This window comes from Balaenoptera ricei, chromosome 12 (assembly GCF_028023285.1).
Source record: "Balaenoptera ricei isolate mBalRic1 chromosome 12, mBalRic1.hap2, whole genome shotgun sequence".
NCBI classification, from domain to species: Eukaryota; Metazoa; Chordata; class Mammalia; order Artiodactyla; family Balaenopteridae; genus Balaenoptera; species Balaenoptera ricei.
The window spans coordinates 67,279,938-67,289,832 of NC_082650.1; positions in this window are offsets into that span (position 1 = coordinate 67,279,938).

Below are 9,895 nucleotides of genomic sequence, written 5' to 3' on the forward strand. Positions count from 1 at the left end.
ATCTGTTTCCCTGCCTTTTCCAGCTTCTAGAGGTCACTGTGTTCCTTGGCCGGTGGCCCCCTTCCTCTGCCTTCAAAGCCAGCAATGGCAGGTCAAGTCCATCTCACTCTGAATCACTCTGACCCTGCTTCTGTCACCTCTTTCTTTGACTCTCTTCAGCCTACCTCTTCCACTTTTAAGGACCCTGGAGATTATTTTAGATCCACCTGGATAATCCAGAATCATTTCCCCATCTCAAGGTCAGCTGATTAGCAACTTTAGTTGCATCAGCAACCTTAGTTCCCCCTTGCCATATAACATACATATTCACAGGTTCTGGGGATTAGATGTAGAACCTTTGGGGGCTGTTTTTCAGGTGGGTTGGTGGGTGAGTGAGTGTGTGAGTGAGTACACCCATGAACTAGTGAGAAGACTATTCTGAGCAGCACGGTGGTTGGGCAGGTTTTGTAAAGCTAACCAGGTTTTCTAAAATAGTCAAAGATGGTTTTACTTGAAGGGACGGAACATGGGCAATCCCTGGATCCACTTTTGATTAGAAGAGTGAGATAATGTGAGTTGAGTTTATGGAAAACTAATTAGGAAATAGAGTGTCGGACGCTTCGGAGAAAGAAGAGCCTGGAGGCAGCAAAACCACAAAGAAGGCAGGTGTGAAGAGGTGTGGGTATTAGGGATAAGGGTCTGAATTAGGGAGAGGAAGGTGTGAATGAAAGAGACCCTTCAGAAAATGACTGAAGGATGATGAGAAACAAAAAAGAGACACGAGTCCAAGATGTCTACAAGATTGTACACCTAAGAGATTAATGAAGAAACCAAGAAGTAGGAAGTGGAGCCAGTGTTCAGATATGAAAAGCACAAGCTCAAGGGGACAAGATCTCTAGGTGGAAACGTTTAGTTTCTATCCAACCAGAGTTTAGGTAAGAAGACAGGACAGGAAATCATCACTTTAGAGTCGGAAGTAAATGATGACTCCAGGAGGTTATGTGGCAGTAAAGGAGCTTCCTGTCCTCGCTGCAGCCACGACCCCCAAGTTTGTTTTATCCAGAATGAGTCTTACCTGCATTCAAAACTCCATGGTCCATCACTCCGTTCCCTTCTGCTGCTCAGACCAGCTCTCACAGACACCTGAGGCCAATTCTTAATGAACAGTCCCCTGTGCTCTGATTTCTGATGTTCAGCCGTGTCTTGGTATCTCCCTGGACTCCAGCCAAACTCAACTCAGAGTCTGGGTTACTAATTTATGTTCCTGATATCTGACAGCTGCCACAGATGTTCCTGGGCCCATGTTAAAACTCCTGGTGTTTGATCCTTGCTGTTTCTCCCACCTGTAGAATGCCCTCTCCTTGACTCCTCCTTAAACTTTCTGGACTTTTTGCCCATTTCTATTTCTGGTACTTCATTACTGAGAATCTGGGTTTTCCCACTATTTACCTGTACGTCGATTCTATTAACCTCTGTCTCCTGTGGTATGGAGGTGAATAACACAACTCTCCAAATACTGGTAACAAAACTCCCAACTGGTATGCAGAAGGACACTGATGTACTCAACTGGGTTACAAGTAAACCAAGAGATTGATGTCCTCAGCCCACTCTCTAGTCACCTTCAAACTTCAGCAGCCTCATCTGGAAGCTCCATGGGCTGCACAATTATTATCATCTTCTGCAAGTGTCACAAAGTGAAACAAAAAATTGGAAAGCACCGATCTAGAGTAAAGATTGTGGAGGGGATGAAGAGCAGAAAGGGCAGTCAGAGAGGAAAGAAAGAACCAGGAAAATCGAGTGTCATGGAGGCCAAAGGAGAAGGACATTTCCAGAAAGAGGGGGAGGCAGCTGTGTCAACTGTAGCAGAGAGCAGCCAAGAAGAATAAGGATGAGAAAAGGCCACTGGGTCTATAATTGTATAAGTTCATTTTTCATGGCAAGCAAACAGTAGATTCAAAAAGGAAGCGTAGGGCTAAAGGGAGCTAGAAAAAAGGTCAACTTGATGCTTGAAGAAGCAAAAAAATGTTAAAAGTTATCAGGAATGCTTTACTAGTAGGGCCTAAAAATATGCCAGAAAATGTAAGGCTATCGTCAACTAGCAATAACATAACTGACAGAAATCATTTACATAACTGAGGCAGCATATTAAGTCAACCATAACTGTCAACATTTGCTTAAGTATCTAAAAACAAAAAGGAATGAGAGGCAAGAGCTTAAGATAAATGAAAATTAATCCAATTCACAATCAAACGGAAATGCCATGAGCCCCAAGAACATGTGTGTGTGGGATTTGTTTCAAGACCCTAAATTTAACAAGTTGGAATTAAGTAGCATAGCATTCAATAGTTTGAAATGAAAAATTTCCTTTTAATGGAATATTTTAATTTCATTCAAAAAAAATAAGTAACAAAGCTTCCTTAACTTGCTTAGTCTTCAGAGAAGCAAGTATTTCTTGTGCTTTTTAGATAAGCTTTGTAGTGGGGTAGGAGGGAAATGGAGTCGTCCCTGCCCACCTACTTCCCAACCCCATCCAGCCTTTCAACACAGACTGTGTTTCTTGCTTGTAAATGGAGGCTTGCAACTGCAGCTTGTGCAAGCAGCCAAGCAAGCATGAGTGAGATCTAGTGGCTTTGAAAGAACCACCTCATATGTGCAACCTCCACCTCAGTACACAGGAGCGTTTTGCCAGTCCTCAACACCCAGCTGCCTGTCTCTCTGATGGGAGGAGGGATGATAGTGCAGTCTTAAGTAAGGGCTTTGTACTCAGAGAGAACTTAGTTCAAATATTGGCTCCAATACTTATTATGTGACCTTGGGCAGGTTACTTAACTTCCCAGACCTAGACTTATCACTTTTAATATCTACCTTAGTTGCTTAGGGGACTAACATAAGTAAAAAGCTTGGCACACAGTTATTTAAGCCAGTTCCCGTCCTCTCCTTCACCCTAATGCATTCTCAGCTCCCCCAAAAACCAATGTCCTGCCTCAGCCAGGCCCTTGCGGCCCTGACCTCTGTCTTCCTCAGCCCCACCCCGGGTGGTGTGGGGTTATACATGCAGCCTCCCATACTTAGGTCCTAGTTCCCATTTCAGCCTGAAGATCTATGGATATCTGGCTCCCTGGGGAAGCTAAGTATCAATGGAGACAAAACACCAAGAGAAAGAGAACAATGAAATGACATAAATAGCAATGTCCATTTAACCAGAATTGCTGGGATGAAACCAACGACACCCAGTGATGAACAGGGCAATTTTCAGCTTCCTGAGTAACGCCAGAAAACCAGAAATGTAGTATTTTATTATTTGGAAAGCTACTCTGGCTAGCTTATATCTCCCAAGTCACTGCAGTGAACAATGGCACAAATGAATTGAAACTTCAAAAGTCCCCAATAAACGTGAAGGGAAAAAAAATTGTCTGATATACATAGCATTCTTCTCATTCAGCTTTGCTTTCCTCATCTTAATTCAAACTCTCAAAGAATTGATCTAAGACTTAATTACCTAGAAGCAAGGAAAAAAACATGAAAAAAATATTAACTCATTTTTGTCATCTTCTTCCATATTAAATTTATTACTGAAAGTCTCATAACTGAAATAGTGGAAATATAACAAGCAAAATGGTTTGAGAAAAATGTGATTGGGTCAATTCCCATATGGGACAGAGCAAAGCTGCTTTGTTAGACATGATCAACCAATGAAACCAAGCTTTCTGTAATGTTTAGGTTCTTGCCTGCCTTAAGGAAATTTGACAACATATTCAAAGCACACCTTAAATGAGTAATAAGTAGCTCAAACTCCAAAAAAATTATGAAAGAGAATGTATTTTGAATTCTATTCCCAAAACCCAAACTCTTTTGAACCATTTCAGTGAGTTAATTAAGAAATCTAGTGGTGATAAACTAACACATTCTCGAGTCTGATTAACACTGTTTAGGACATAAGTATGATTGATAACTGTTTGGTAACATACAAGGATCTTTCCTAGAGAGAACATGTGATTCTAAAGTAGCCTCTTTGATCATCTGGCTAAGGTTGTGATGCCAGGTTCAAAAGATTTATAACTTTGCACATCTTGCAAATAAAAATAAAACAGAACTATAGAAATGATAATAAAACAGAAAGTCCAAGTTAGTAGGGAGTCTAGAGCTGAACCCCTACTTTTTATAGACAAGGAGACTGAGACCTCAAACTTGCCCGAGTAACAGAGCCAGTAATTGGTAAAATCACACCTAACAAGTGATCTGCTGGCACTTGGTCCAGGCTGTGGCTGTGTCACCTTGTTGCTGCCACAAGGCTCAGGCTAGCACCTGACGGTCCAGGGCTCTGCCATGTCTGCTACCTCAGAACAGTCTGTGTAGGGCTGTGCCATAACTCATTAGTCCATTCAAAGTCTGACCTGCCTTGTCCATCTGTCCCCTTAGACAGTCACTATGGCTTTCACACAGATACCCCAACCAATCTATGGCAGAAACACAATGGCAAGTCCTCGCTGATTAAAAAATTTTAAAAGTGTTATCTGTGCATTATTTAAAAATCAAATTGTACAGATTATAAAAAAAAAAAAAAAGGAGAGTTTTCTGCTCCACTCTCCACTCTGAGTTCCACCACCCTTTGGAATCCTGGTTTAGTCATTGGCAGTCATAAATAAGTTAAACATCTCTTTCATGATTTCTTAATTATAGACATTAGCTTTTGACTCAGTAATATTAAAGCTGAGAAAAGTAGCTCAATTATACTTTCTCTTCTTTCTGTCCCCATCAGGTTTTATTAGTTAGATTATGTGTAGTCCTTTTACTGCTTAACTTTATAACTTTAGATAATTTAGCTAACACTCCATATATTGTTCCATCTACTTTAAATTATATATCTTGACCTTCCATTTTGTTAGATGAAGAAATTAGAACCCTCTCCTCCCTCCACATCTTCCCATCACCCATCCCTACCTCCTGACTTCTGTCACCTCTACCATTACTTTCACATTGTCAGGGTTTATAACAGTCACCTTTTGCTAACTATAATTTAGTGTTCAATATTTTGTCTATAGGTTAATCCTAAAAAGTGAAATCCAATAAAAATAACATTTATTGATACAATATTATTATGATGACTATTTCTCACTACAGAATCAAGTCGTGTCATTAGACCTGAAGAGAAGGAAATATTGATACATCCTATACATCACTAAACCTAAAGGCAGAATGATGCAAGTGTAAGCATTTAAGAGTACCAGACACTCCAGTCTAAGAAGTACTAGCATTACAGCCCACTAAAGAAACACTGCTTTTTAATAATCATTTGCTTGTGACAAAAAAAAAACAACTGCTTTTTACCACCTCAGTATAATCTCATGTTCAGCAAACGTGTTAAATTCACCTAACTGTAGCCAAATCTAGCTGCAGATATCTAAGGCAATATCTTGGATTTTGCATTAACAAATTAATGTTTATAACAAAGGAAATTCTCCAACAATGAGAGGTAACTCTGTATTACACAAAGGGCTTGGAGCTTCAAGTCCAAATTCTGTTTTTGCAAAATAAACTGCTGCAAAAACGTAGCAATGTATTCCCTGAGCCTCAGTTTCCTCATCTAAAAAATGAGAGCAATGCCCACTGTCACATAGGCACACTGTGAGAATTGAGAATATGCATGAAAAAGTACTGCACATCCTAACTTGCTATGCAAATACAAGGTATTGTTGTTATTAATAAGGAGCACAGGGTGCTGCTTCCTATGAAATTGAAACGCAGTGCAGATGCCTAACACCAGATTAAGGCCATTTGGAGATAAAACAATCAAAATAGTATGTGCACAAATTGGTGTTATATCCCAGGAAGGAATTTAAAACTGCTCAACCAGACATTAAGAAACCTGCTGCTTTAGATAACTTATTCAATACATCAATAACTTTATGCAAGACACGGACTCAGCAAGGAGTCTCGCTCCTCCCAGCCAATCGTCAAGAACAGTTGTTGTAAGAACTACTAAATGGAGTATTTCATTGGTCAAGCGAGGATAAAATAAAAATGGGGTTTAGGGTTTTGTGTCAGAGACCTACACCTGAGTCCAAGTCAATAATAAGAAATTAACTCAGATATCATTTCAAGTCTCTTCAACGGGAATTTTAAAATGTCCAGGAATCTAGATTGGCTTAAACACCCTTCAATGCTGCTCTTTGGACAGTCTTCCCAAATGTTAATAACTCCTTTTATCAGTTTCAGCACATTCAACACACAATCCTCTAGTGTTATGAGAGTATCACTCCAATTCAAAGGGCTGTGGCGACCAAAGTGTCAAATCAACGCACCCTAGGGATGTAAAAGCGAACCTGGGTCTGACTTGGGAATTATCCATGGCACAGGTTACCTCATCGTATTCTGCTAAGAACCCCAAGTTCCAAGCAAAGAGAATATCCAAGAATATCATCCCCCCAACCGAGGAAAAAAAGAAGTTTCAACCTAAGGGCTCCATGGCAGTGTTTAGAATTGCTCCTTCCATGTTTGCCTTTTCTTAAGATTAATACAGACAACCCTGGAGAGACAGAAATCATTAAGCTGTTTCTGGGATCTGCTGAGACCAAAATATGCCTGAGAAAACATCTGCATACCAATAAGCCAGTTGCAATCCAGTGTAGGACAATGGGACTCGTTAGGGCTGCAGACCAGCTGAACCCCGGTCGTCTCCACTCATATTAAGAGGCTGTCTCTTTTACCCTTTATGGCAACTGGATTTTTCCTCAGCTGTTGATGAGAAGAATCTCTGTCTTTATTGAGCAGATATTTCCCTCAAGTGTTGCTCTCCTTAATGGCAATTTTACCCTATTATGTGTATTTCCCAGGGAGCCAGGGAATGTTAATGAGTGTCAAGCCCACATTTCTCTCTGTGGCTGGGTTTCCAAATGTGGTTAGAGCAGTGGACTGCTGCAAACACGCATGCTAATCAGGCTCCATCTGCGCAGGAGGCTGCTTGCAGAAACAGACAATTATTTTGCTCCATGCAGGGCTGCTTGGGGAGGGGGAGCAGCTGCAGAGAAGTAAATTCCCAGGGCTTACGATGATTAGGGGCCCCCCAAAGTACACTTAAGTCTTTGAAATAAACACCAAAAAAAAAAAAGTTTCCAAAAAGCATGAAAAGAAAAATCTTACTCTTCAGGTCCCTTCACCATCGATTTCAAAGCCTTTTCCATCAGAGGAAATATTTCTCTCCAACTGATTCGGGGACAAGGGCCCAGGCATGGGGAGCTCTCCCACCAGGTGCTCAGTAGTAGGTGGGTAGGTTTCCTTTTCAACTAAATGAAGAAGTTCTGGAACAGGAAGCCACAGACAATGCGATGCCATTGACAGTCGAGAGTGAAGAATATTAAATATCTCTCCCGTTGAGTAATCGTTTCTCTACTGTGGTGTGCCCAAAGGGAAAAGTCATAAATGAATTTCTGATCATCATAGGAAGGTTGAATTTACAAACTACCAGGCATATTCTCTGGTGGCCTCAGTTCCACAAATGGACAAATTTATGGCTCTTTAGGCACTGAGAAACTCTATCCCAAGTAATCATTCGACATCATTATTTTTGAAGTTGAGAAAATATTAGATGACTGTGTTTCTCATGTTTCACCCCAAGCCTTGAAATGTGTTTTGGGGAGTGGGACACAGGCAAGCCACAGGAAATCAGGGGTCATGAAGGCAATCCAATCACTGAACTGGCTGGATTACCTAGAGAGCTGCTCATTTCACCACATCAATAGACATTTGACCAACAGGATAGAGCAATAGTCACATCACCCCTTAACCCTCAGAAATCCTGAATATACTACTTTAGGTGTCTGAAAAGGAGACCAGACACAGTGGCGAAGTTTTGGCTTCAGTTTGGACACTTTTAAAACCTGGTGTGGGCCGCAAATAGAAGAGCTCCTGGAAGGTCAGGGGTTGGCCCGCCCTTGGTCAGTGAGGTGTCTGCTCTGGAAAAGCCAGGGGAGAGCTAGAGCAGAGCATAGGCTGCCCTGGGTTCTGGGGCTCTCGGGGCATCCCAGGCACTGACGCAACAAGGCAAAATCCTCACAGGGCACAGCCCAGGCTCTCGTGGCTGCTCCAGAAAGGAAGAGCATCCTCAGTCTGCTCCACTCTGAACTGCATCTCTGGAGAGGCCCAGGGCCAGAGTAACAGCTCCCTGGTTAGGGCAGAAAGGAAGAGAACAGAGGGGTCTCCTCAAACAGCTGGGTACTTGGCACCACCAAACAGAGATTCGTTTCTGAAATGCGCTCAGTGTCAGGGAAGGCTTCCTTGCCAAGGAGCCTGCCAAGCCTTCTCCTGAATGACCATGGAGTAAATTGATGAAATTGGCAGTGTTAGATTCACCTCCTCGGGAAGAACAGGCCCCCTGGCTGCTGACACACACTCACAAAAACAGGATAAAGGGCAGAAAAAGATCTGCCCACTAACTAGGGAGGAGGAAGAGGAGAGAATGGAAAGATGACCAAGGCCTGTAACCTACCCCCTGCCCCCAGATGCCTTGAATAGGAACAGAAAGAAATTAAGATGTGAATTTGTCCTCCAGAGAAAACCAACGAATGGGGCAAGGATCTCAATTTGCATGCCCAGATAGAAATGATAGAAATGTATTGCTCAAATGTTTAGTCTGGACCTGGGTCAAATGTTCTGAGATATGCAGAGAGGGATGTGATTGCCTAGAGCAAAGCTCTTTGCATACCACACAGATAACTGGCCACAGGAAACTCTGACTGTCTGACAGCACGGATGCTTATCTTCATCTTGATCCCAAGGACTCACCTGGCTGTATGCTAACTTCACTTCTACGCTCTAACGTTAATCCTGAGTGATCCCCAGTCATGGGAAACAATTTTTGTGAAGCTAGAAAAGGAAAGAGACAAAACTTTTGCGGTCCTAATGCAAATTTTTCTAAGAGTCCTTTCATTTGAATTGCACTATGTCAAAGTTTAGAAACGTCTTCTTATTTGTTATCCCATTTAATCCCCAGCACAACGCTCAAAGGCAGGGCTCATACCTGTGTGGCATGGATTACAAGTCCCATTTCTCAGGTATGAAAAATGAGGCATGGAAAACATAAGTGAGTTGCCCAAGGTCATCCAGCTTCCTAGTGACAGAGATGACATCAGAACCTAGACCACCGATGACTCTGCCCAGCCTCTCTCTCTGCTAGTACATTATCAACCCATCAGAGACATCCCCAACACGTAATACTCCCTACGGGCAATGAGAGCAAGGGAATAAGTTGAATATCCGACTCCTTATGGTTCTAGTTTTTACATTATTTTGCTTTATGTTATTTTAGCCTCAAATAAAAATAATAATAAAAAAGGAAAAAAGCTGGAGGCTAGAGCCACCTCCTATGTGTCAATATTATAAATGCCATTTGGGATGGGCCTTTTCTGCAGGTAGACTTGGAAGTGACAATTGACCATGCAACAGTACATGAAGCAGAAGTGACGTGGCACAGGATAAAGCCCAAATGGAGCAGGGTTAGTCCAGAGTAAGGCACTTTTGATTATTAACTGGTGTACTGATCTTGCTTATTCATTTGTCTAGTAGTTCTTCTTCTGAAGAACTCAGTGCCTCATCACATTCACAACTTTCTCCCTTTCGTCCCTTGAGGAGCAAGGCCATTCTGTGCTCTCTGATTGCACAGCAGAGGAGTGCAGCCACTATATAGTCCTCTGGCCTTACCCTTTCCCTCACACATGCCACTAGGTCTTGCTGGAAGGATATGTCAGTGTGGAAAGCAAGTAGATTCCAAGTCTCTGCCTGCCCGCTGAATTTTCAAAGTTCGAGCTCCACAGAAGGAAGGAGAGTTCTCCTTACCCTCCTAAGTCTAGCAGAGTCTCTTGCCCCTGAAGTAAGAGAGGAGAGCAGAGAAGAACCTGTAAAAACTCAGCTTTGATGAGTC